The 26,400-nt window shown below is 36.5% G+C and overlaps 1 protein-coding gene and 1 long non-coding RNA gene across 2 annotated transcripts in view; one reads left to right on the plus strand and one right to left on the minus strand.

Annotated features, from left to right (window-relative positions):
• The window catches only part of LOC115428584 (zinc fingers and homeoboxes protein 2-like), a 170,058-nt gene that overhangs the window by 131,060 nt on the left and 12,598 nt on the right, over window positions 1–26,400 (minus strand).
• Window positions 197–10,616, plus strand: LOC115428586 (uncharacterized). Its single transcript, XR_003936651.1, has 4 exons — window positions 197–356; window positions 3,182–3,184; window positions 8,904–8,918; window positions 10,604–10,616. It is a non-coding gene; the product is annotated as an uncharacterized LOC115428586 (long non-coding RNA).

Genomic DNA, 26,400 nt, shown 5'->3' on the forward strand with positions numbered 1-26,400 from the left:
ACTGAAATTAAGTATCTGAATTATTTTGGAGTCACATGACCAACCTAACGTCACTTGATTGGCCGGCTGTTGGTTCGACTTCAGATCGAATCATTGCTCATCCTCTGTTCAGACTGATCGAATGGAGATGAAACAGATCTGAAATTCAACAGAAATGACTCAAAGATGGCTGTTCGTGAACTCTATGGACATAAATCTGTGGACACATGATGTCTGCAGCTGTCACATGTCCTGTTCAGGAGGATCACACACACAAACAGCAAGATTTATTTACAGTTTAATGGTAGGTTTGTCTTCCTCAGTCAGATGTGATGAAAGTAGATGAAGATGATTATTTACAGTCAAAGCAGAAAAATGTTAGAGACATTTAGAGGAAAAACACTGAAAATCAGTCATGGATGAAAAAAAACCAATAACACCAATGTTGAGAGATTAATTTGATTATTTTGTTCATTTTGTCAATAATTTTGTCAATTTTTGTTCATTCTTTAAATTATTTTGTTCATTTTGATTTTTTTTTTGTCAATTTTTGTTCATTTTTTAAATTATTTCATTCATTTTGTTGATTATTTTGTCAAGTTTTGTTCATTTTGTTGATTATTTTGTCAATTTTTGTTCATTTTTAAATTATTTGTTCTTTTTGTTGATTATTTTGGTCTTTTTACTCATATACTTTAAACACTCAGGATCCCAGACCTCCTCATCTCAGATCCATCGTCTCAGACTAGAATTCAGTCCAAACATCTGTGAGTCATTTTAGAAACAAAGATAAGAATTTAAACCAATGATATCCATCCCATAATATAAAACTCTGTTCTGACATTTGTCCTTGTCGTTTTTATCCCAGACCTCTGTTAGAACAGAAACACCTGAATCCAATGTGTCCACATACTTTTGGACACATAATGTATGTTGGAATCATTTAATTCCTCTTTTTCTTCCTATTTAATCACCTTTAATCTGATTCAATGATCAGTTACACTTTATTTATAACAATAATCATGTATAGAATAAATGATATGAATAGTTTTTGTTACATTTATCACATGTGCACTGGATTATTATTATTATTTGATTTTTTTCTTTTCTTTTTCCTCTTTTTTTTCTCTATTCCTTTAACATGAATTTCCTCTGTTCCTTAAACTGGGCTTTCTTTTACTGTTACAGATAAATACTTTCCTTTTAAATGATGAATTCACTGTTTGTAAGCAGTGGATTACGATGTACAATCCTATCTGTCGTCACCTCCTTCTTAAATAAGTTCCATATCTGAAGTGGTTTCATTCTCTTTTATTCTGCACTTTACTTTATTTTTTTTATTGCACTCTGTTTCTAGTCTTTTAATTCCTTTATGTGTGAAACGTATGGAAGTAAATCTGTCTTACCAGATTTTGAATTATAAAAGCCACTGAATTTCTGGGACTGAATTTTTTTGCACTGAAATTAAGTATCTGAATTTAGACCAATGATATCTATCCCATAATATAAAACTATATTCTGACATTGGTCCTTATTGTTTTGGATCCCAGACCTCTGTTAGAATCCAAAGCGTCCACACACTTTCGTCCACGTCGTGTATTTACAGTGCGTTGCCGTGACAACCACCAGACCCTCAGAAGCCTTTAACGTCTCCACAGCAGAAAAAACACGGTTGTGACATAATAAATGAAGCGGTGCGTCCGTGGTGTCCGTCAGATTCCTGCGGCGCGTCGGTGTGTTCTCATTGGCTGATTAAAGCCGGGTTCAGACGAGGCTAACGAGCGCACAAACAGCCTCTAATCGGCCTGTGAATGCGTCAACAGCCTTAATGCGGAGGGTTGAAGTCCGCCTGGCGCTGCCCAGGCCCCTTACCCACCAATTAGGCCCGGCATGGCACAGCTCAGGGCTCCCACCGCCGCACATGCTCAGTGTGGAGGGGGGCCTGGGTTTGGCGGCGGCGGCGGTGGGTGGGGGGTGTGTGTTTGACTCCAGTCGTCCTCCTCCTCCTCCGTCCTCGGGGGATCACACGTTGTTTGTACTGTATTTTTGCACCACATGACTTGCAGATTTTTTTCTTTTTAAACATTTCCCTTTCCCCCCCCATCCCCCCCTCCCCCTCCCCCCCACCCGCCGCTGTGCGAGTGCCGTCCTTGCCAGGCAGGAAAGGCAAAACAGCTGTGGCAGCGCCGAGCCGTTCCACATTAACCGGAGAATTATGCAAGCAGGAAATTCAAATAAGATGCAGATGAGTGGATGAGCCAGACTCACACCAAATACCACTCGTCTCCAACCAGAAGAAAAGAAAACGGTGACAGGAGCCTCCACGCCGCCGCCGCCACGAAGGCCCGGGGTTAGGACGCCGTTTGTTTCTCCAAATGCAAATGGCCTCCATTAGTAAAATAAATACTCGACTAAAAACCGCCGCCTCCTCTGACAAAACGCCTCCTGGCGCCGAGGAAAGCCAAAGTGTGTGGTTTGTTTAAATACAGAATGTGTAATGTTTTCACACCATTAAATCATCAACACATTCATCTCCAGACGCTAATTAGCTCAAACAGAGACTGGTCGGCCTCCGTCGGCTTCACGTCGCGCTCGGCTCCGGGTTTCCGTGATTCACCGCGGCGGGAATCTGACGGCGAAACCAGGAGCCGCCACCACCGACGGGCGGCGCCGTGAATAATAGAAATTAGAATTCGACATGATGAGGATGCAAGGTGCGTTCACAGGCAGCGTGTTTTCAATTTGTGCATCAGAAAACAGGAGCTGAAATTTAAAAAAAGAAGAAGCAAAATATTCATGTGTGGAGCAACGACCACAATGAAACGGATCAGAACAAGACTAGGGCTGTTTATGAGCAAGAATGTGGAGATACGATACAAATCACAATACTAGGATCACAAGACGATATATCATGATACTGTTAAAAAGGCAATTTTTTGTTTCTTTTTTTTTAATGATTATTTCCTGGAAGAATAGAATTCCAGCAGAAATCTGCACAAATACTAAACACATTTTTATTTGATCCCAACAGGATCTAATGTTCTATCACCAAATGTTCCAACTGTGTTCAAAGTGAAATTCTGTTTTCCAGACATTCCAGTTTCAGATCCTGTTCAAATGTTCAGATTCTATTAGTTCACAACTAACATCAGAACAGGATTTGAGTTCAATCCAAACAAAGGAACCAACATTATGGAATAAGAGTGTTAAATAAGAATAAATAAAATATAAACAAAAAAGAAAAACAAAAATGAACCTCCACCATATCTGCATTTGAATAAATACCGAAAAATATCGATACAGTATTGTGAAATGAAAAATCACGATATATTGCAGAACCGATATTTTCTTACAGTCCCATACAAGACGCAAAGAGGACCGTCTCCAGTGTCCTTATACGTCAGCAACATGTTCTGTGTTCCAGTCCTGGTTCTGTTCTGTGTTCCAGTCCTGGTTCTGTTCTATGTTCCAGTCCTGGTTCTGTTCTGTGTTCCAGTCCTGGTTCTGGTCTGTGTTCCAGTCCTGGTTCTGTTCAGTCCTGTTGGTCTGTGTTCCAGTCCTGGTTCTGTTCTGTGTTCCAGTCCTGGTTCTGTTCTATGTTCCAGTCCTGGTTCTGGTCTGTGTTCCAGTCCTGGTTCTGGATGCAGATCAATCTAACTATAGAAGTGGGCGGGACTTCCACCGGAGGAGAACTGAACTCATCCAATCACAGTCCAGATATGACTTCTATCAGTGACCAATAGGAACTAGACTGATATCTGGAACCATTGACATGTTCTAAAGCATCAACAGATGGACCAGGAGAAGGAAAGAAACATTTAGAATGTTAAGAAAAATTTGTCAAAAATCAAAAAATCTAAGTTTCTCAAAACTGCGAAAAACTTTTGTAGACATTGTCCCCCCCCCCAAAAAAAAACCATATAAATCTTTAAATGAATCCGACCAGTAGTTTAGGAGAATACTGTTGAAACCTACACACTGGTGACCTTTAGTTTGACCCTTCAAGGTCACTCAAGGTCAAAGGTCATGAACCCAAATGAAAGTCCATATCTGACTTCTATCAGTGCTCAATAGGAACTAGACTGATATCTGTAATTATTTACGTGTTCTAAACCATCAAAATACAAACCATTAGAAGGAAAGTAACATTAATAATATTTAAAAACTTCATCAAAAATTAAAAAATCTAAATTTCTCAAAACTGTGAACAAACTTTGTTGACATTGTCCCAAAGAAGATAAAAATTTGGACAAGATGTTTGAATAAATGCTATCGAAGTGCCTTCACTTCGTTGAGCAGTGAAATAAAAAAAGGACACAAAGGAAGGAAACACCACAGACCAAGACAAAGACTGTGGAGAACGAAATATGAGCGAGAAACGTCAGACGGTCGACTTAATGTTCAGAGGACGAAGATAAAGACAGAATGAGGTTTTTGGACCGAATGAACTCATGTGTAAAGTCTGTTCATGTATGAAACACTAGATCCACCTTCATTCAACCACCGTTCATTCTTATTCAGACTGTGACCGTTCCCAAACTAAAGAAAACTGAGACGCAAAAGTCACATGATCCGCTGTCCGACGCTGCCAAACATATTTGGCCCTACCAGTAGATGTTACGTCCAGAAGCTGACGTCTTATCTTACGTTCTTTTCTTACTCAAGTCTTCAATAACTCCTCTGGAAACGTATCTGTTAGAGTCACAGACGAGGAAACAAACCACCAAATATTCACGTTAATATTCAGAATTTCACAAACTAGCTTCAATTCTCAAAATATGTGGTTCCAGGCACAACAAGCCCCGCCCCTAACACGTATTGTCACTTATTTTGGCATCGATCCAGCTGATGTCACTATAGACATAAGTGGCTTTTCCATCGGACATCTGCACAAAACTTTACTGATATTTACTAAATGTAAAAAAAAACAGAAGTGCGTAATGTCAGTTTTTCCATTAAATCACAAATGCGATGATTTATTTATTTATTATCGCGAGATGACACCAGAAGTCATCCCATAAACATGGTGACAAATGCAAATCTGGTGTTGATTTACAGATATATTCATTATTCTTCTATATTCCTCCTCTATCTCCGGCTAAATTCTAAACTGGTGTGTCCACACATACACACGTTTGTTGTAAAACTCTTCTTCTCTTGTTATAACATACGTCAACATCATGTGACTCTAGCTGATGAAAAATGTCTTTCCATTACAGTTTTGGGTGATATACTATTTGCATTACGCCTGAAAAACCACCTCTTGCAAGAACAAAAACTTTTCATCGAAAAACGAGTTTGGGCGAAATTGTCGTTTTTCCATTACGCAAAGTTTTATGCGCAATTTGCGGGTCAACGGAAAAGCGACTATAGACAGCATAGACAAAATTTATTCATTATAAGAAAATATGGTAAAAAAAAAAAAAAAAAAAAAGATTTTAAAAATTCATTAAAAATGTGAACTTTGACCAACTTTTCCCAAAATGTAATCACATCTATTTTAGGTCACTGCTCATCTATAAACCCACCGTGGTATGAATTCAACCAATAGTTTTGGTGCTAAAGGGTAAAAAATAAAAATAAAAAATTGTTACATCCCTCAAATTCATATGTATGATTGTGTGTCAGTGCTTGGTTTCATGTCTCCCTTCCTTCAGTGGATCCCTCTCTTCTGCAGATCTTCTATTAACTTCCTTCAGTGGATCCCTCTCTTCTGCAGATCATCTATAAACTTCCTTCAGTGGATCCCTCTCTTCTGTAGATCTTCTATAAACTTCCTTCAGTGGATCCCTCTCCTCTGTAGATCTTCTATAAACTTCCTTCAGTGGATCCCTCTCTTCTGTAGATCTTCTATAAACTTCCTTCAGTGGATCCCTCTCTTCTGTAGATCATGTATAAAATTCCGTCAGTGGATCCCTCTCTTCTGTAGATCTTCTATGAACATCCTTCAGTGGATCCCTCTCTTCTGCAGATCTTCTATAAACTTCCTTCAGTGGATCCCTCTCTTCTGCAGATCTTCTATAAACTTCCTTCAGTGGATCCCTCTCTTCTGTAGATCTTCTATAAACTTCCTTCAGTGGATCCCTCTCTTCTGTAGATCTTCTATAAACTTCCTTCAGTGGATCCCTCTCTTCTGTAGATCATGTATAAAATTCCGTCAGTGGATCCCTCTCTTCTGTAGATCTTCTATGAACATCCTTCAGTGGATCCCTCTCTTCTGCAGATCTTCTATAAACTTCCTTCAGTGGATCCCTCTCTTCTGCAGATCTTCTATAAACTTCCTTCAGTGGATCCCTCTCTTCTGTAGATCTTCTATAAACTTCCTTCAGTGGATCCCTCTCTTCTGTAGATCTTCTATAAACTTCCTTCAGTGGATCCCTCTCTTCTGTAGATCATGTATAAAATTCCGTCAGTGGATCCCTCTCTTCTGTAGATCTTCTATGAACTTCCTTCAGTGGATCCCTCTCTTCTGCAGGTCTTCTATAAACTTCCTTCAGTGGATCCCTCTCTTCTGTAGATCATGTATAAAATTCCGTCAGTGGATCCCTCTCTTCTGTAGATCTTCTATGAACTTCCTTCAGTGGATCCCTCTCTTCTGTAGATCTTCTATAATCTTCCGTCAGTGGATCCCTCTCTTCTGCAGATCTTCTCTAAACTTCCTTCAGTGGATCCCTCTCTTCTGCAGATCTTCTATAAACTTCCTTCAGTGAATCCCTCTCTTCTGTAGATCTTCTATAAACTTCCTTCAGTGGATCCCTCTCTTCTGTAGATCATGTATAAAATTCTGTCAGTGGATCCCTCTCTTCTGTAGATCTTCTATAAACTTCCTTCAGTGGATCCCTCTCTTCTGTAGATCTTCTATAAACTTCCTTCAGTGGATCCCTCTCTTCTGTAGATCTTCTATAAACTTCCTTCAGTGGATCCCTCTCTTCTGTAGATCATGTATAAAATTCCGTCAGTGGATCCCTCTCTTCTGTAGATCTTCTATAAACTTCCTTCAGTGGATCCCTCTCTTCTGTAGATCTTCTATAAACTTCCTTCAGTGGATCCCTCTCTTCTGTAGATCTTCTATAAACTTCCTTCAGTGGATCCCTCTCTTCTGTAGATCTTCTATAAACTTCCTTCAGTGGATCCCTCTCTTCTGTAGATCTTCTATAAACTTCCTTCAGTGGATCCCTCTCTTCTGTAGATCTTCTATAAACTTCCTTCAGTGGATCCCTCTCTTCTGTAGATCTTCTATAAACTTCCTTCAGTGGATCCCTCTCTTCTGCAGATCTTCTATAAATAGCTGCTGTTCCTGCTTTGGACGCCATCGTCTTCTCTTCGTAAACGTAACTCTGTGTTTTTTTGGAGGCTGATAAAGTGGATGGATGTCCTGGGATGTTATTGGAGGAACCAGGAAAGACCCCAGACGACACACACACACACACACACACACACACATACTTTAACAGCATGAGAGCGCTCTGATTGGCCGACAAGCAGCGGGGAGTGAGGACCGACCGGCAGCCAATGAGGACACAGGACCGGTGGTCAGCCTACAGCCACCGGCCAATCAGAGGGCGGGCCTGGGTCCCTGGAGGCGGGTCAGTTTAGTTCTGCCTTCCCTGTTTTGTGTTTTGGCTCCGAGTGGGAGACACATTCCTGCCCCCCCCACCCCCCCCACCCTCTCCATTCCTGGGCTGGTGGACGGGTTCAATAGGTGAAGCATGGAACTGTGGGAAACTGAGGGGGGGGGGGGGGGGGGGGGTCGGACCTCAGGGAAAGGTGAAGAAACACCAGCAGATTCAGGTCGACGTGTTCCTGCGACAAAACTGCAGCAGGACGGAAACGACATACGATAGAACCTAACCACAGAACCAAAGGGTTCCACCTGTCCAACAGAACCCAAACAGAAACCAAACAGAACCTAAACAGAACCCAAACAGAACCCAAACAGAAACCAAACATAAGACAAACAGAACCCAAACAGAACCTAAACAGAGCCTTAACAGAACCTAAACAGAACCCAAACAGAACCCAAACAGAAACCAAACATAAGACAAACAGAACCCAAACAGAACCCAAACAGAACCCAAACAGAAACCAAACATAAGACAAACAGAACCCAAACAGAACCCAAACAGAGCCTTAACAGAATCCAAACAGAACCTAAACAGAACCCAAACAGAACCCAAACAGAAACCAAACATAAGACAAACAGAACCCAAACAGAACCTAAACAGAGCCTTAACAGAACCTAAACCGAACCCAAACATAACCCAAACCGAACCTAAACAGAACCCAAACAGAGCCTTAACAGAATCCAAACAGAACCCAAACAGAACCCAAACAGAGCCTTAACAGAACCTAAACAGAACCCAAACAGAACCTAAACAGAAACCAAACATAAGCCAAACAGAACCCAAACAGAACCCAAACAGAACCTAAACAGAACCCAAACAGAACCCAAACAGAACCTAAACAGAACCCAAACAGAGCCTTAACAGAGCCTTAACAGAACCCAAACAAAACCCAAACAGACCCTAAACAGAACCCAAACAGAACCTAAACAGAACCCAAACAGAGCCTTAACAGAGCCTTAACAGAACCCAAACAAAACCCAAACAGAACCTAAACAGAACCCAAACAGAACCTAAACAGAGCCTTAACAGAGCCTTAACAGAACCCAAACAAAACCCAAACAGAACCTAAACAGAACCCAAACAGAACCTAAACAGAACCCAAACAGAACCCAAACAGAAACCAAACATAAGACAAACAGAACCCAAACAGAACCTAAACAGAGCCTTAACAGAACCTAAACAGAACCCAAACAGAACCTAAACAGAACCCAAACAGAGCCTTAACAGAACCCAAACAGAACCCAAACAGAACCTAAACAGAACCTAAACAGAACCCAAACAGAACCCGCTGTCACTCAGTTTAGGGGTTTTCAGGTCAACGATCAGGGAAATAATGTCCAAGGTAAAGGAAACAGAACAAAAAAGATTCAAAAAGATTAGATGTAAGAGGATGAAACGGCCAAACTGATGAAAAACAAATGAAACAGATGACGAAGGTTCAAGAAACACAACGAACTAGAGCTGAAACAATTCATCGACTTGAATCAATTTGATCTAAAAGAAATATTCTTTTACAATTTTCCTGAATCGAAGCTTCGTTTCTTTAATTTTTATATTTTATCTAAACTTTTAAACTGTTTTATTGTTATTTATCTGTAGATATTTTTACTTCTATACAGTTGTTATTTCTATATAGACATTTTATACATACTGTTATACTGTTATTTTTATATAGACATTTTACACATACTGTTATACTGTTGTTATTTCTATATAGACATTTTATACATACTGCTATAATGTTGTTATTTCTATATAGACATTTTACACATACTGTTGTTATTTTTATATAGACATTTTATACATACTGTTATACTGTTGTTATTTCTATATAGACATTTTATACATACTGTTATACTGTTATTTTTATATAGACATTTTATACATACTGTTATACTGTTGTTATTTCTATATAGACATTTTATACATATTGTTATACTGTTATTTCTATATAGACATTTTACACATGCTGTTATACTGTTGTTAATTCTATATAGACATTTTACACATACTGTTATACTGTTGTTATTTCTATATAGACATTTTATACATACTGTTATACTGTTGTTATTTCTATATAGACATTTTACACATACTGTTATACTGTTGTTATTTCTATATAGACATTTTATACATACTGCTATACTGTTGTTATTTTTATATAGACATTTTATACATACTGTTATACTGTTGTTATTTCTATATAGACATTTTATACATACTGTTATTTCTATATAGACATTTTACACATGCTGTTATACTGTTATTTCTATATAGACATTTTATACATACTGTTATACTGTTATTTCTATATAGACATTTTATACATACTGTTATACTGTTGTTATTTCTATATAGACATTTTATACATACTGCTATACTGTTGTTATTTCTATATAGACATTTTACACATGCTGTTATACTGTTGTTATTTCTATATAGACATTTTATACATACTGTTATACTGTTGTTATTTTTATATAGACATTTTATACATACTGTTATACTGTTGTTATTTCTATATAGACATTTTATACATACTGTTATACTGTTATTTCTATATAGACATTTTACACATGCCATTATACTGTTGTTATTTTTATATAGACATTTTATACATACTGTTATACTGTTGTTATATCTATATAGACATTTTACACATGCTGTTATACTGTTGTTATTTCTATATAGACGTTTTACACATACTGTTATACTGTTGTTATTTCTATATAGACATTTTATACATACTGTTATATCTATATAGACATTTTACACATGCTGTTATACTGTTGTTATTTCTATATAGACGTTTTACACATACTGTTATACTGTTGTTATTTCTATATAGACATTTTACACATACTGTTATACTGTTGTTATTTTTATAGATGCTGTTGTGATAAAAACATTTGTTCAACATTTACATGAAAATGAACTGAGGATCCATGAGGAGGATCTGGGTTCATCCCTGGACTCCAGACTCAGTCCATCCTCATCAGGTTGATTTTTCTGGTTCATGTCTGCATTCATTCACTAACTCTCTAACTCATTAACTCTCTAACTCATTAACTCTCTAACTCATTAACTCATTAACTCTCTAACTCTCTAACTCGTTAACTCTCTAACTCGTTAACTCTCTAACTCATTAACTCTCTAATTCACCAACTCTCTAACTCACTAACTCTCTAACTCATTAACTCTCTAACTCATTAACTCTCTAACTCATTAACTCATTAACTCTCTAACTCTCTAACTCACTAACTCTCTAACTCATTAACTCTCTAACTCGTTAACTCACTAATTCACTAACTCACTAACTCTCTAACTCGTTAACTCACTAATTCACTAACTCTCTAACTCATTAACTCTCTAACTCTCTAACTCGTTAACTCTCTAACTCATTAACTCTCTAATTCACCAACTCTCTAACTCATTAACTCTCTAACTCACTAACTCTCTAACTCATTAACTCTCTAATTCACCATCTCTGTAACTCATTAACTCTCTAACTCACTAACTCTCTAACTCATTAACTCACTAACTCTCTAACTCATTAACTCTCTAACTCATTAACTCATTAACTCTCTAACTTACTAACTCTCTAACTCATTAACTCACTAATTCACTAACTCACTAACTCTCTAACTCTCTAACTCGTTAACTCTCTAACTCATTAACTCACTAACTCTCTAACTCATTAACTCACTAACTCTCTAACTCATTAACTCATTAACTCTCTAATTCACCAACTCTCTAACTCATTAACTCTCTAACTCACTAACTCTCTAACTCATTAACTCATTAACTCACTAACTCTCTAACTCATTAACTCACTAATTCACTAACTCTCTAACTCATTAACTCTCTAACTCTCTAACTCGTTAACTCTCTAACTCATTAACTCTAATTCACCAACTCTCTAACTCATTAACTCTCTAACTCACTAACTCTCTAACTCATTAACTCACTAATTCACTAACTCATTAACTCTCTAACTCATTAACTCACTAATTCACTAACTCATTAACTCTCTAACTCATTAACTCACTAATTCACTAACTCATTAACTCTCTAACTCATTAACTCTCTAACTCATTAACTCTCTAACTCACTAACTCATTAACTCTAACTCATTAACTCAATAACTCATTAACTCACTAACTCACTAACTCATTAACTCTCTAACTCATTAACTCATTAACTCTCTAACTCATTAACTCTCTAATTCACCATCTCTCTAACTCATTAACTCTCTAACTCACTAACTCTCTAACTCATTAACTCACTAACTCTCTAACTCATTAACTCATTAACTCTCTAACTCACTAACTCACTAACTCATTAACTCACTAATTCACTAACTCACTAACTCTCTAACTCGTTAACTCTCTAACTCATTAACTCACTAACTCTCTAACTCATTAACTCACTAACTCTCTAACTCATTAACTCACTAATTCACTAACTCTCTAACTCATTAACTCTTTAACTCGTTAACTCTCTAACTCATTAACTCTCTAATTCACCAACTCTCTAACTCATTAACTCTCTAACTCACTAACTCTCTAACTCATTAACTCACTAACTCTCTAACTCATTAACTCACTAATTCACTAACTCTCTAACTCATTAACTCTCTAACTCGTTAACTCTCTAACTCATTAACTCTCTAATTCACCAACTCTCTAACTCATTAACTCTCTAACTCACTAACTCTCTAACTCATTAACTCACTAATTCACTAACTCTCTAACTCATTAACTCTCTAACTCATTAACTCTCTAATTCACCAACTCTCTAACTCATTAACTCTCTAACTCATTAACTCACTAATTCACTAACTCATTAACTCTCTAACTCATTAACTCACTAATTCACTAACTCATTAACTCTCTAACTCATTAACTCTCTAACTCATTAACTAACTCATTAACTCAATAACTCAATAACTCATTAACTCACTAACTCACTAACTCATTAACTCTCTAACTCATTAACTCATTAACTCTCTAACTCATTAACTTATTAACTCTCTAACTCATTAACTCTCTAACTCATTAACTCTCTAACTCTCTAACTCATTAACTCACTAATTCACTAACTCTCTAACTCATTAACTCTCTAACTCATTAACTCTCTAACTCGTTAACTCTCTAACTCATTAACTCTCTAATTCACCAACTCTCTAACTCATTAACTCTCTAACTCTCTAACTCACTAACTCTCTAACTCATTAACTCACTAATTCACTAACTCATTAACTCTCTAACTCATTAACTCACTAATTCACTAACTCATTAACTCTCTAACTCATTAACTCTCTAACTCATTAACTCTCTAACTCACTAACTCTCTAACTCATTAACTCATTAACTCACTAACTCTCTAACTCATTAACTCACTAATTCACTAACTCTCTAACTCATTAACTCTCTAACTCTCTAACTCATTAACTCTCTAACTCATTAACTCTCTAACTCATTAACTCTCTAATTCACCAACTCTCTAACTCATTAACTCTCTAACTCACTAACTCTCTAACTCACTAACTCTCTAACTCATTAACTCTCTAATTCACCAACTCTCTAACTCATTAACTCTCTAACTCATTAACTCACTAATTCACTAACTCATTAACTCTCTAACTCATTAACTCACTAATTCACTAACTCATTAACTCTCTAACTCATTAACTAACTCATTAACTCAATAACTCATTAACTCACTAACTCACTAACTCACTAACTTATTAACTCTCTAACTCATTAACTCTCTAACTCATTAACTCTCTAACTCATTAACTCATTAACTCTCTAACTCATTAACTCTCTAACTCATTAACTCTCTAACTCATTAACTCGTTAACTCTCTAACTCATTAACTCTCTAATTCACCAACTCTCTAACTCATTAACTCTCTAACTCACTAACTCTCTAACTCATTAACTCACTAACTCTCTAACTCATTAACTCACTAATTCACTAACTCTCTAACTCATTAACTCTCTAACTCATTAACTCTCTAATTCACCAACTCTCTAACTCATTAACTCTCTAACTCTCTAACTCACTAACTCTCTAACTCATTAACTCACTAATTCACTAACTCATTAACTCTCTAACTCATTAACTCACTAATTCACTAACTCATTAACTCTCTAACTCATTAACTCACTAATTCACTAACTCATTAACTCTCTAACTCATTAACTCACTAACTCACTAACTCATTAACTCTCTAACTCATTAACTCATTAACTCATTAACTCTCTAACTCATTAACTCTCTAACTCATTAACTCTCTAACTCATTAACTCATTAACTCTCTAACTCATTAACTCTCTAACTCATTAACTCATTAACTCTCTAACTCATTAACTCTCTAACTCATTAACTCATTAACTCTCTAACTCATTAACTCATTAACTCTCTAACTCATTAACTCATTAACTCTCTAACTCACTTTCATCCTTCAGTCGTGGTGACTTGATGGCGGTGCAGCCCATACGTGGGAAACAAACCAAACCAGAGTTTGTTTTGGCTACAACAGGAACTAAATCCAAACCCGACAAACTGGTTCAATTAAAGCCCAAACATTCTGGAAAATCAACGGACCATTAAACATCAGTGCAGGCGTCGACCAGAATCCATCTGCCGTCACGAAGAAACCAGGAGATTCACTTCCTGTAGCAGCGCTGCCACCGCCGCCACTAGGGCTGTGCTTTGGCAAGAATCTGGCAATATGATACAAATCACAATACTAGGATCACGATGCGATATATCACGATATATCATGATACTGTTAAAAAGGCAATTTTTTGTTTGTTTCTTTTATTAAATGATTATTTCCTTGAAGAATTGAATTCCAGCAGAAATCTGCACAAATCCTAAACACATTTGTATTTGATCCCAACAGGATCTAATGTTCTGTCACCAAATGTTCCAACTGTGTTCAGACTGAAATTCTGTTTTACAGACATTCCAGTTTCAGATCCTGTTCAAATGTTCAGATTCTATTAGTTCACAACTAACATCAGAACAGGATTTGAGTTCAATCCCAACAAAGGAACCAACATCTGCCTCTCAGACAGAAAAAAGTGCTTTCAGGATGGATTTAATAAAACAGTGTTAAATAATAATAAATAAAATATAAACAACAGAGAAAAACTAAAATGAACTCCACCATATCTGCATTTGAATAAATACCTAAAAATATTGAAACAGTACCTTTGATATCAATGCAGTATCGTGAAATGAAATATCATGATATATTGCAGAACAGATATTATCTTACACCCCTAGCCGCCATCACAGGATCTGACTTCAGTTCTTCACTGAAACATGTGGACAGTTCCACCCAGAGTGTGAACGGTTTCCCTGTAGGTTCCTGTCGTTTATGCTGCCTTCACTTACCATGGGAATTATGACAAATTATGACATTATTTTCATAAAATTACATTTTTGGTTTTTTTTTATACTATGACTTTGTTCTCATAATGGCTTTATTCTCGAAATATTATGACTTTATTATATAGTTATATAGTTTACTATATAGTTATTTATAGTGTTTTTATTTTTCTGATGTGGCGCTAATACGCAGTCGTAAATGTGCAATTGTTTCACTATTTTTGTTTGTTTGTCTTATAATATATTTATTATATTTGTACATTGGTTGTTGTGCTGATACTGGAACATTAATGTCCTGACGGATCAATAAAGTTCAATGTTATGTTATTTAATTAATTAATCTATGTATTTATTTATTTTTTGCCACGTCACCCTTGACATAAAAATGCACACAGTAAAAAGTCTGAGTGTGTTTGTGGGAAAACCTGGTGTAAAATAAAGCTGGTGTTTCAGTCGGAATGGCAGATCCAGTTTATCTGTGGTTTGATCTCGAACCAAAACTGAAGCGGACCTACCGGTCGAACCAGAGTCTTTTGGCGAGGTCACATGGTGACGGCGGCCGGCGAATCTGGAAAAACCACGTGCTGCTGCTGTGCCGAGTGCAGGAGCAGAGCATGTTTCCTGTAACGGCGGTGAGTCAGGCGCAGACACGGCAGGATGGTGCGAGTCGCCACCGCCGCCGCTAAAAATAGTCCCCCGTGGTTTCTGGGTAGTCAATACGTTCACCAAAAACGTGGAAGCTCCTGCCACATGAAGGAGCGAACGGAGGAAACGTAGCAGGAGTGCAGACCTCCCTGAGCGCCTCCACCGCTGCGTAAACCGTCTGACAAACACAAACGGTAGAAGCTTCTAAATGTTTATGCACCGGACGTCTGCACAGGTTTACACTCTGCTCCACTCTGGTTCTGTTTCCACTGTATATAGAACCGACTAATGAGGCGCAAACGCAACAGAAATAAAGAAACCCGAACTATGAAGCAGCAAAGCCTGACATGTTGTCGTCCATCTCCAGCTGTGGACGAATGAATTAACCCTAAAACCAGCTCAGAGTTCACATCAGACACTAAACAGAAGAGTTCAGACCAGTTCCACCCACATTTAACAGAGCTGCAGATAAATATACCATAAATATGTGGTTCCACAAAGCAGCAGGGCTGTAAGAAAATATCAGTTCTGCAATATATCGCAATATTTCTTTTTATTTCATGAAGACAAAAGTGATGGCGAATGTGAAGACAAAGGCTAAAGCGAAGACAAAGACGATAGCAAAGATGACGATGAAAGCGATTATGAAGATTTATTGACGCATGTAACTGAAGGCGAAAGCGATGATGAAGATTAAGACGAAGGCAAAAGCGATGATGAAGGCGAAAGATGTAGGCTACAGCGAAGACGAAGGCGATAGCGAAGACGAAGACAAAAGCGAAGATGGCGATTGAGACAAAAGTGAAGACTAAAGCAAAGATGAAGATTAAGACAAAGAGGAAGACAAAAGTGAAGACGAAGGCGATAATGAAGACGAAGATTAAGATGACGATGAAAGCGAAGGTGATTATGAAGATTTATTGACGTATGTAACTGTCTGAAGGCGACTGCGTTGATGAAGATGAAGGCGAAGGCGAAAGCGAAGACAAAGACAAAAGCGAAGATGGCGATTGAGACAAAAGTGAAGACTAAAGCAAAGATGAAGACGATAGTGAAGACGAAAGTGAAGATGACGATTAAGATGAAAGCAAAGATTAACGCAAAGGCCAAAATGGAGGTTTATCGACTTGTGTAATTCTGACTCATTTATCAGCGGTGACGTTTATTTTTATGTATTTCTCATACTTAATTTTTGTTGTTTGTAAAGTTATTTTAAATGGATTAAAACTGTCCTAAATCATTTCACAAAAGCAGTGAAGTGGGTAAATGGAGACTTAAAACCACACAATTAATGCTTCGTGTATAAAGGTTATTGTGTGAGTGGATCACCCGACACCACTAAGGCATTATGGGTAAAAACAAATTGATTCCATATATGATCATATGACCAAAGGCTGGTCCATATCTAACAGGTCTTTGTGGTGCGTTCACTGACCATTAAAAACCCAATAATCCTCCTCATCGTCATCTACTTCCTGTGTTGAAACTTCTCTATAAATGAAGGTTCTTGGTATGGAACCGGGTTCTCCCTGGACTCCAGAGTGGAACCGGGTTCTCCCTGGATTCCAGACTGGAACCGGGTTCTCCCTGGACTCCAGACTGGAACCCTCCTCATCAGGCTGGTTTTTTCTGGTCTTCATCTGCATAATTCACTCACAAACCGTTGAATTCTCAGTGTCTGAGGTAGGAACACTCTGACTGGAACGACACCGACGGGAATATTTCCAGCGTCTGTTCTGTTTTTTGGACAGTTTCGCGTCCTTTTGTCTGGACTCATTGTGCGTTGGTGAATAGTGACGAACGTTCAAGGCTCTGAAACATTTAGAAAAATACGCCTCGATATTTGACTTTTAAAGCCTTTGTCAGGAAAAAGACGGCGTCCTTTCTTCCTGAAGCTCTTCTGCACCGGCGGCAGCTTTATCGACCGAAGACTGGAGGTGAGAAAGATCGGAACTTCATTCACATTAAAGCTCTGGAAACATTAACCCTTTAAGGACCCCCACTGTAACAGGACGCCTGGATATTTATGGACTTTTTACAATAAAAGCCTAAAAATTTTATTTTTTTCCAATTCTTTTGCACCTTTTTTCAGGAAGAATTTAGCTTTTAATATGTGTCCATTAATTATCATGATCATATGTAATAAATGTTTAAAACAGTTTGTTATAGTAAAAATAAAAAACTGACTTTAATTTCAATCATATTTATTATGAAAACCATCTGTAAATGTCTATAACTAAACTCTCTGAGTTCATATAAATATCCTTTCCTGTATTTTCCATGTGTTGGTCCATTGTAGTTCTAGATCAGTGCGTGTCCATGTTCTTTTTTTCTTTTTGGTTCGTTGGTGTCATTTGGATCCAGTTGATTGTCTACAACTAGACCCAAAGTGAACACAGACTGAGCCGCTCAATTCACTGACAAAAACATCCATCAGCTGATTCAAATACACACACTGGATCTGTCTATGAACTGGAGAGATCTGACTATAGATTTACACACATATACAAATATACAGACGTTTAGAGAAGGTTTACACATATATAATGATCAGTGTATTTGTGCCAATATTCTGTCTGTTATTAAATGTTTTGTGTATTTTAGATCCACTGTATCTGTACATTAGAATGAACATGTATAAACTAGAAAAGCACTCGGAGAGCACAGACCTCTGCCAAGGCAGATCAGTGCCCCCCCCCATCACCACCAAAATTTTATCATTTGTTCCTTGTGTCAGTATCAACATTTCCTGAAAATTTCATCAAAATCTGTCCATAACTTTTTGAGGTATCTTGCTAACAAACAAACAAACAAATAAAAAATCCAAAAAATGGTGCCATATGAAAGCTCATATACGAGTTCCTATATGTCGATAATGTAACTGCGTTGGCTAACTGGTGTCATTAGTTCGCATTTGAAAGTAAGAGAAAACGAATTGTGACCCCCCACAAATTCCCTGTGTAACTGCTTCTGTAATTTTCATTGAACAGCAAGAACATATGTCTATGGATGTGCAAGACAAATCTCATACTGATATTTCACGAATTACATTTTTTATGATTTTTTGAAAATGGTGCATAAAAAATAACAAAAGTCAACAGAGCGTAACACAAGAGAAATGAAGCGGAACGATATTTTGTACAAAGTTGAATCTTGGTCCCAGTCATGTGTCTGTCAAATTATATTCAATTCACATCAATATTAGTTGAGTTCTAATTTTAAATGTGTGGTAAATGGGATTTTCAGTGTTCAGTGTAAATGTCCACAGAGTCCACATTCCACAGTGGATGTGGACAATTTAGTTCCACATACAAGAGGTTGTTCTAAGCTAAAGGTGGATCCAACTGGAGGAGAATCGGAGTTGTTTTGAATTTTTTATGAATTTCCGAAAATGTCTCAATGATGACAGATGGAAAACTGTAGATGTTGTGACCTTGCTGTGACCTTGAACTTTGTCCTACTGGGACCAAAATGGACTGGGTTGGTCCCAGGGCCTAGGCCTATCTGTGGGGAAGATCTGGGAAAGATGGGTGGAAGAGTTTTACACTAAAGATGAGAACAAACAAACAAACAAACAAACAAACAAACAAACAAACAAACACACACACAAAGCAAAGTGATCACAGCACCTCCTGGAGGAGGTAATGATAAAACTGAGGCTGAATATTGGTACAATTACACTTATTTGTCTTTAGACATTTCAGGTTGTTCATATTCGTTCAGTTTATTTATATTTTGTGTTAAAGGATAGTTTGTCAACGTAAACATTTTCATTTTTTCACATTAAACCAAGAACATTTGTTGTCATTATTTATAGGTTCTTATGTTACCATTTTCCTGTAGATCCTGTTGGTCTGAATGTTGAACCTGAACTAAATGATTGTTAATATCTTCAGTGTTATTTTTTCACTCTGGACCGGACTGGACCCTGTGGCGTCCCGGTTCTGGCCCACGGGCCGTATGTTTGACACCCCTGACTTAAAGCTTCATCCTGGTGTCTTGTTGTATTTTTCACATAGTTGCATTGTGCGATATTTCCATCGATAACCGATAAAATCCACATCTGCGTCCTGATGGGCGGGGCCGCTCTGTTTCCATACCGGGTCCTGGTGGGGTCATGTGACCGACGGTGCGGCTGCGGCATCAGTTTTCCTCTGCCTTCGACTCCCCTGGTGTCGTTTTAGTCGACTTCCTTCCAAAACGGGCAGAGGGGGCGCTTTTGTAAACGGAGTCGCGTCTTCAGCGCCTCGGCGTGAAACGGACCCTTTCATCGGAGCCCGGTGAGCCTCCGTCGGGGAGTATCGGGTTGGTGGCGTTCGGCGGCACGGCGAGTAACGGAGAAACCCAAGTTTAAAGCCACAACAGCCAATCAGGATGCAGGGGCATCAGCAGGTCTGGAGTCTGAAGGACGGCAGGAAACTGGACCACATCTGGGCCCACTTCCACCTTTGGCCCCTCCCCCTTACCCCTCCCCCTCCACTTAGCGCATTCACGTGAAGGGGTAGGGGTGTCCTGATTCTCAAAGAGTCGGAGGGGAGGGGCTAAGGGGGAGGGGCTGTTAGATTTTCCAGGACCACACTACAAACACAGGACCAGGAGAAAACTCCCATAATTCAGTTCAAATCATCGACAAGATGGAGGTAAACACAGAAAAAAAGAGCAGCCGTGACCGAAGAAACACACAAATGAACCGATTTACTCTGTCAACAACAGGGGGTCAGAAAATATCGGTTCTGTATTATATCGCAATATTTCATTTCACAGTACTGTATTGATATTGAACAGTACTGTATGGATATTTTTAGGTATTTATTCAAATGCAGATATGGCAGAGGTTCATGTTTGTTTCTTTATTGTTTCTATTTTACTTATTATTATTTCACACTCTTTTATTCAATAATGTTCGTTCCTTTGTTGGGACTGAACTCAAATCCTGTTCTGATGTTAGTTGTGAACTAATAGAATCTGAACATTTGAACAGGATCTGAAACTGGAATGTCTGTAAAACAGAATTTCAGTTTGAACACAGGAACATTTTGTGATAGAACATTAGATCCTGTTCTGATCAAATAAAAATGTGTTTAGTATTTGTGCAGATTTCTGGTGTAATTCAATTCTTCAAAGAAATAATCATTAAAAATATATATAAAAAATCTTAAAAATATATATGAATAAATGAATGTAAAATGAATAAATGATAATAAAAATAATTTTAAAAAATCTGAAAAATCTTAAAAAAAAAAAAAAAATTGCCTTGATATATCGTATCATGATCCTAGTATTGTGATTTGTATCGTATCGCCAGATTCTTGCTGATACACAGCCCTACTCAGAACTGGAATGGAATTATTAAGTACTCATATCAGTACTTGGTATTGGCAAGTACTCATATGGAAGTACTTGTACTTGGTCTGAAGAAAAGTGATATCGGTGCATCCCTAAGGAAAATGGTGTAAAAAAAAAAAAAAAAAAAAAAAAAAAAAAAGCCCAAACTCACTCACTGCTCTGTGTTTGAGCCCCCATTCCACAGGGGGGGGGGGGGGGGGGGGGGGGGGGGTGAACTGAGCATGCTCAGATGTCTATGGAAAAAACAAGGTCTATTCTATCAGCACGACTGAAAATGTAACTATTGAGTAAACGGTTGAATTTATATGAATATTTAAATAAATCCTACGTTCAGAACGTGTCACCGCTGACACGTCAGGAGTTAAAGGGTTAAAGGGTTGAAGATGGAACGCTGTGACTCCATAACATCCCAACTCAGTGTTAAACCAAAGGGAAATCCCTCTATTATGTGTCTTTGTAATGAACTCGTCTCGTGTGCAGCGAGTATAGAGGAGGGGGGCGGAGCCTGAACATCTGCTCACCTGTCAGTCAGACGTTAACAGCTGCTGCACCGACAACCTGTCATTGATTCTAATTAGGTTCAGTGCAGTAATGATATATAATTAGAACGTTATTACAGTGTTTCACTCAGTGACGACAGAACAAGACGATTAATAAAGTTTATTCAAACTCCAAACTGTCCACCATTATTACAAACACGTCTGTCAACGCAGACGCAAATAACCACTCATTTCACTCATTAATCAGCTCATTATTTTCATTTTTTTCACTTGAATAAACAAACACCTAAAAATCTTCATCAAACACATGAGACAGAAGAGTCCGATCCACATATTTACAGAGGTTTTTTTTTTTGTCACTAAATTTGTTTTTTTTATTCACTTCTCGGATAACAGTTGCTCTAAACATTTTTGCAGTTTTGTCTCAAAATAACTCTGAGTAAAAACACTGAAACTAAAATAAAAACACTTGTCACTACGAGAATAAAGTCATAATATTTTGAGAACAAAACCATAATATTAAAAGAGTGAATGAATTGTATAGTTTTGGTTTTGTTTGTTTAATCATTCCACTTAGTAAAATAATTATAATAAACATAAAAACCAATAAAGGAACAGACTAGAAGCAAAAGTTTATTTTAAATAGAATAAGGTTGTAGTTTTGAAAAAAAAAATCATAATTTAACGAAGATAATGTTGTACTTTTATGAGATTAAAGTCATAATATTTTGAAAACAAATTCGCAATAGTGCCATAAAAAGTCATAATTTTTAGTCAGTTCCTCCTCCATAAAAGAGGTCATTTACTCCAAATTTACAATTATATTCTTGTAGTGACAAGCATTTTTGTTTTCTTATGTGGTCCTAAAACACTGTCATACGATCCACATATTTATTTACTTTTTTTTTTTTTTTTCATTTAATTTGTTTTTTTTAATTCATTTCTTGGATAATAGTTGCTCTAAACATTCTTAAGTAAAAACACTGATATTAAAATCCTCTGTCAGATCTAAATATGATGATGGCATATCAGGGCCACATGGGAAAAATAAAAACACTTGTCACTACGAGAATAAAATCGTAGTATTTCGTGAACAAAACCATCATATTATAAGAATGAATGAATTTTACATTTTTGGTTTTGTTTGTTTAATCATTCCACTTTGTAAAATAATTATAGTAAACATAAAAACATAAAACATATAAAGTGATAAAATGAATGAATGATGAAAATATGAAGAAAATGATCAAGAAAATACACAGCAAATACACAACAATTTTAAAATGAAATAAAAAATTAATAAGGAAAACAACATGAGATTCAAGAAAACAAAAAATCCTTTAAAAAGCAAGAAAAAAATGAACAAAATCTAAAAAAAATGAATGAAAAATGAGCAAAATTAAGGATAGTAATAAAGTACAAGAAAAAATGAAGATAATCGAGAAAATGTATAAAATGAACAAAAATGAAGTAAAACAATCTAGAAAACTAATGAAAACTTAGCAAAAAATATGAAGAAAATGAATAGAAAAAATGAAGATAATCAAGAAAATGTACAAAATCAAGAAAAATTAAGTAAACCAATCCAGAAAACTAATGAAAATTTTGCAAAATATGAAGACAAAGAATGGAAAAAATGAAGATAATCAAGAAAATTCACAAAATGACCAAAAAGGAAGTAAACAATCTAGAAAACTATGAAAAATTAGAAAATATGAAGAAAATCAACAGAAAAATGAAGATAATCAAGAAAATTAACAAAATGGCTAAAAATGAAGTAAAACAAAACTAGGAAACTAATGAAAAATTAGCAAAATAAGAAGAAAATGAACAGAAAAAATTAAAGCTAATCAAGAAAATGTTCAAAATGAAGATAAAATGGGTAAAATCATATAGAAAAGGGACACAAAATGTAACATGAAACAATCAAAATCGTAAAAATCATGATTGAAATGAAACAAAGTGATACGAACAAATGAACGAACCGCTAACAAATATTCTAGAGCTAATTTTCAGTCCAGACGAACAAAACAAATCAATCAGTATCATAATTATAATCATTGGGATCTTCAGAAAAATCGTACTACTCTGTATTCAACAGATCTGCTCACATGTGACTGAACATAAACAGTGGATCAAATGAACGTGTATAAAGTGTCAAATGCGTTTCTTTGTTCGCAGGACGTGGTTAAACCTTCGGCCACAGCGCCTCTAGTGGTCGAACTGTGACACAACACCATAAAAACCTCCACCGTCAGATTTACTGAGGACTCGTGTGTGAATCCTTCCAGACCTGATTAACGCCTCACATGTGAAGAAGAAGAGTGAAGTGGAGAACGCCTTTGGAGGGCGGGGCCGACGGATGCGCCGCCGCCGCGGCCCCCAGGTGTGAACGCCGCAAACGTATGAATATAAATGAAGGCGGTGATGAAAAACAGGGACGCACTCCTGCTTGAAACAAGGTTCAAATTAACGCTGCAGCGGGGGGGGGGGGGGCTCTCCAGCGCATCTCAGTTCAGGGGTAAGGGGCGGGGGGGCATGGTGGCGTGGGCGCGGTGGGGGGGTGGGGTCTGATGAGCCCGTCGTGGTTGCCGCCGTCGCCGGTCACTCATGTGTTGAGACTCACCACAGGCTTTAATGAGAAAATAAACACTGTTTTCTCTGTTCATGAATAAAAATGATTTCTGGGAGATTTAAGGGGGAAAATGTAAATAAGATCAGCAGCGAAAAACACAACAAAACACGTCTGGTTTGAAGTGACGGCTTTAAATACGAGACGTCGCGCAAAAACTGACAACCGACCGTCTGAGCGTGATTGACGGAAGCGAAACAAAGAGTTTTCGGTCCGAACCGCACGGACTGAACACGTTTAAGGAGGAACCAGGATCTGAGACTCTGAAGACCACCTTAAATAAAACATGAAGCATCCAATCAGCGTCTCATCCTCACGTTGTATCAGATTAGACGTAAAAACAACTTCAAACCGTCCTGTTTCTGCTTCACAAACACAAAAACCTGCTCATTTTCCTCACTCCGACGCTGATTAACAGATAAAAACATCATGTGCACACCAGGGGTGGAAGAAAATATCAGTTCCACGATATATCGTGATATTTTATTTCACAATATTGTATCAATATTAAAAATGTGTACCGATATTTTTAGGTATTTATTCAAACGCAGACATGGTGGCGGTTTATTTTGGGTTTTTTTTTTATACTTTTGGGAATCCTGCGAGCTCTTTTATTTCTACGTTCACGTGTATTTTGTTGTTTGTGTACGACAATAGTAGCATTGCAATACTGCAGGCCATACATGTAGTTTTTTTAAAACTGATAAAGAAAATGTACAAAATGAAGAAAAATTAAGTAAAACAATCTAGAAAACTAATTTTAAAAAAACAGCAAAATATGAAAAAAATGAACAGGAAAAATTAAAGATAATCAAGAAAATGTGCAAAATGAATAAAAATGAAGTAAAATAACATACAAAACTAATGAAAAATGAGCAAAATATGAAGAAAATGAAAAGGAAAAATGAAGATAATCAAGAAAATGTACAAAATGAAGAAAAATGAAGTAACACAATCTAGAAAACTAATTTTTTTAAAAAATAAGAAAATATGAAAAAATGAACAGGAAAAATTAAAGATAATCAAGAAAATGTACAAAATGAAGTAAAATAAAATACAAAACTAATGAAAAATGAGCAAAATATGAAGAAAATGTAAAGGAAAAATGAAGATAATCAAAAAAAATGTACAAAATGAAGAAAAATGAGGTAAAACAATCTAGAAAACTAATGAAAAATGAGCAAAATATGAAGAAAATGAAAATGAAAAATGAAGATAATCAAGAAAATGTACAAAATGAAGGAAAATGAGGTAAAACAATCTAGAAAACTAATGAAAAATTAGCAAAATATGAAGAAAATGAATGGAAAAAATTAAAATCAAGAAAATGTACAAAATGAAGATAAAATGGAGAAATTCAGACTGAATACGTTTAAGGAGGAACTGGGATCTGAGACTCTGAGGACCACCTTAAATAAAACACAAAGCGTCCAATCAGCTTCTCATCCTCACGTTTATCAGATTATCAGATTTTAAATTCTGATCCATCCACTAAATCCATCCCATAATAAACAGTGTTAAATTCCTACACTAACACCCTTCTACCAAGTGAGTCCAAAATACACACTGACACATTTAACATTGAACATTTGACCTAGAACCAAAAATAATAAGAATATGAACCAATGTTGGTGTGAACCACTGACAGATGACAGGAGGGACTAATAAACAAATAAATAGTACAATTTATATGTAGAATATTGAAAAGATGTAAGAAAATTTTGTGGGTTTTGCATCCAAAATATGGTTTGTTTCCATTATAAACACGACATTTAAAGGGTTAAAAATATGACAGTTACCGAGTATTTGGTATTTTTGTTTATGGCTCAAGTTTTTGAAATGCCAAAAAAAACCAAAAAAAAACAGTTAAAAACAAACTGAATTTTTTTTTTGATATTCTACATAAAAACAATTATTTATTTATTAATTCATTCATTTATTTATTTATTTAGCAACACTGGTTCATATACATGTTTTTGTTCTAGGTCAAATGTTAAACACTAAAACACCAAGTGACTCCAAAATACACACTGACATATTTAACATGTGACCTACAACCAAAAATAATAAGAATATGAACCACTGTTGGTGTTAATCACTGACAGATGACAGGAGGGACTACTAATAAAAAATAAAAAAACAAAAAACAAAAAAAATAATAATAATAACAATAATATTTTTACGTAGAATATTGACAAAAAATTAGTTTTTGTAAAAATATGGTTTGGTTCCATTATAAACATGGCATTTAAAGGGTTAAAATATGA

Source organism: Sphaeramia orbicularis, chromosome 11 (assembly GCF_902148855.1).
Source record: "Sphaeramia orbicularis chromosome 11, fSphaOr1.1, whole genome shotgun sequence".
Taxonomy (NCBI): domain Eukaryota; kingdom Metazoa; phylum Chordata; class Actinopteri; order Kurtiformes; family Apogonidae; genus Sphaeramia; species Sphaeramia orbicularis.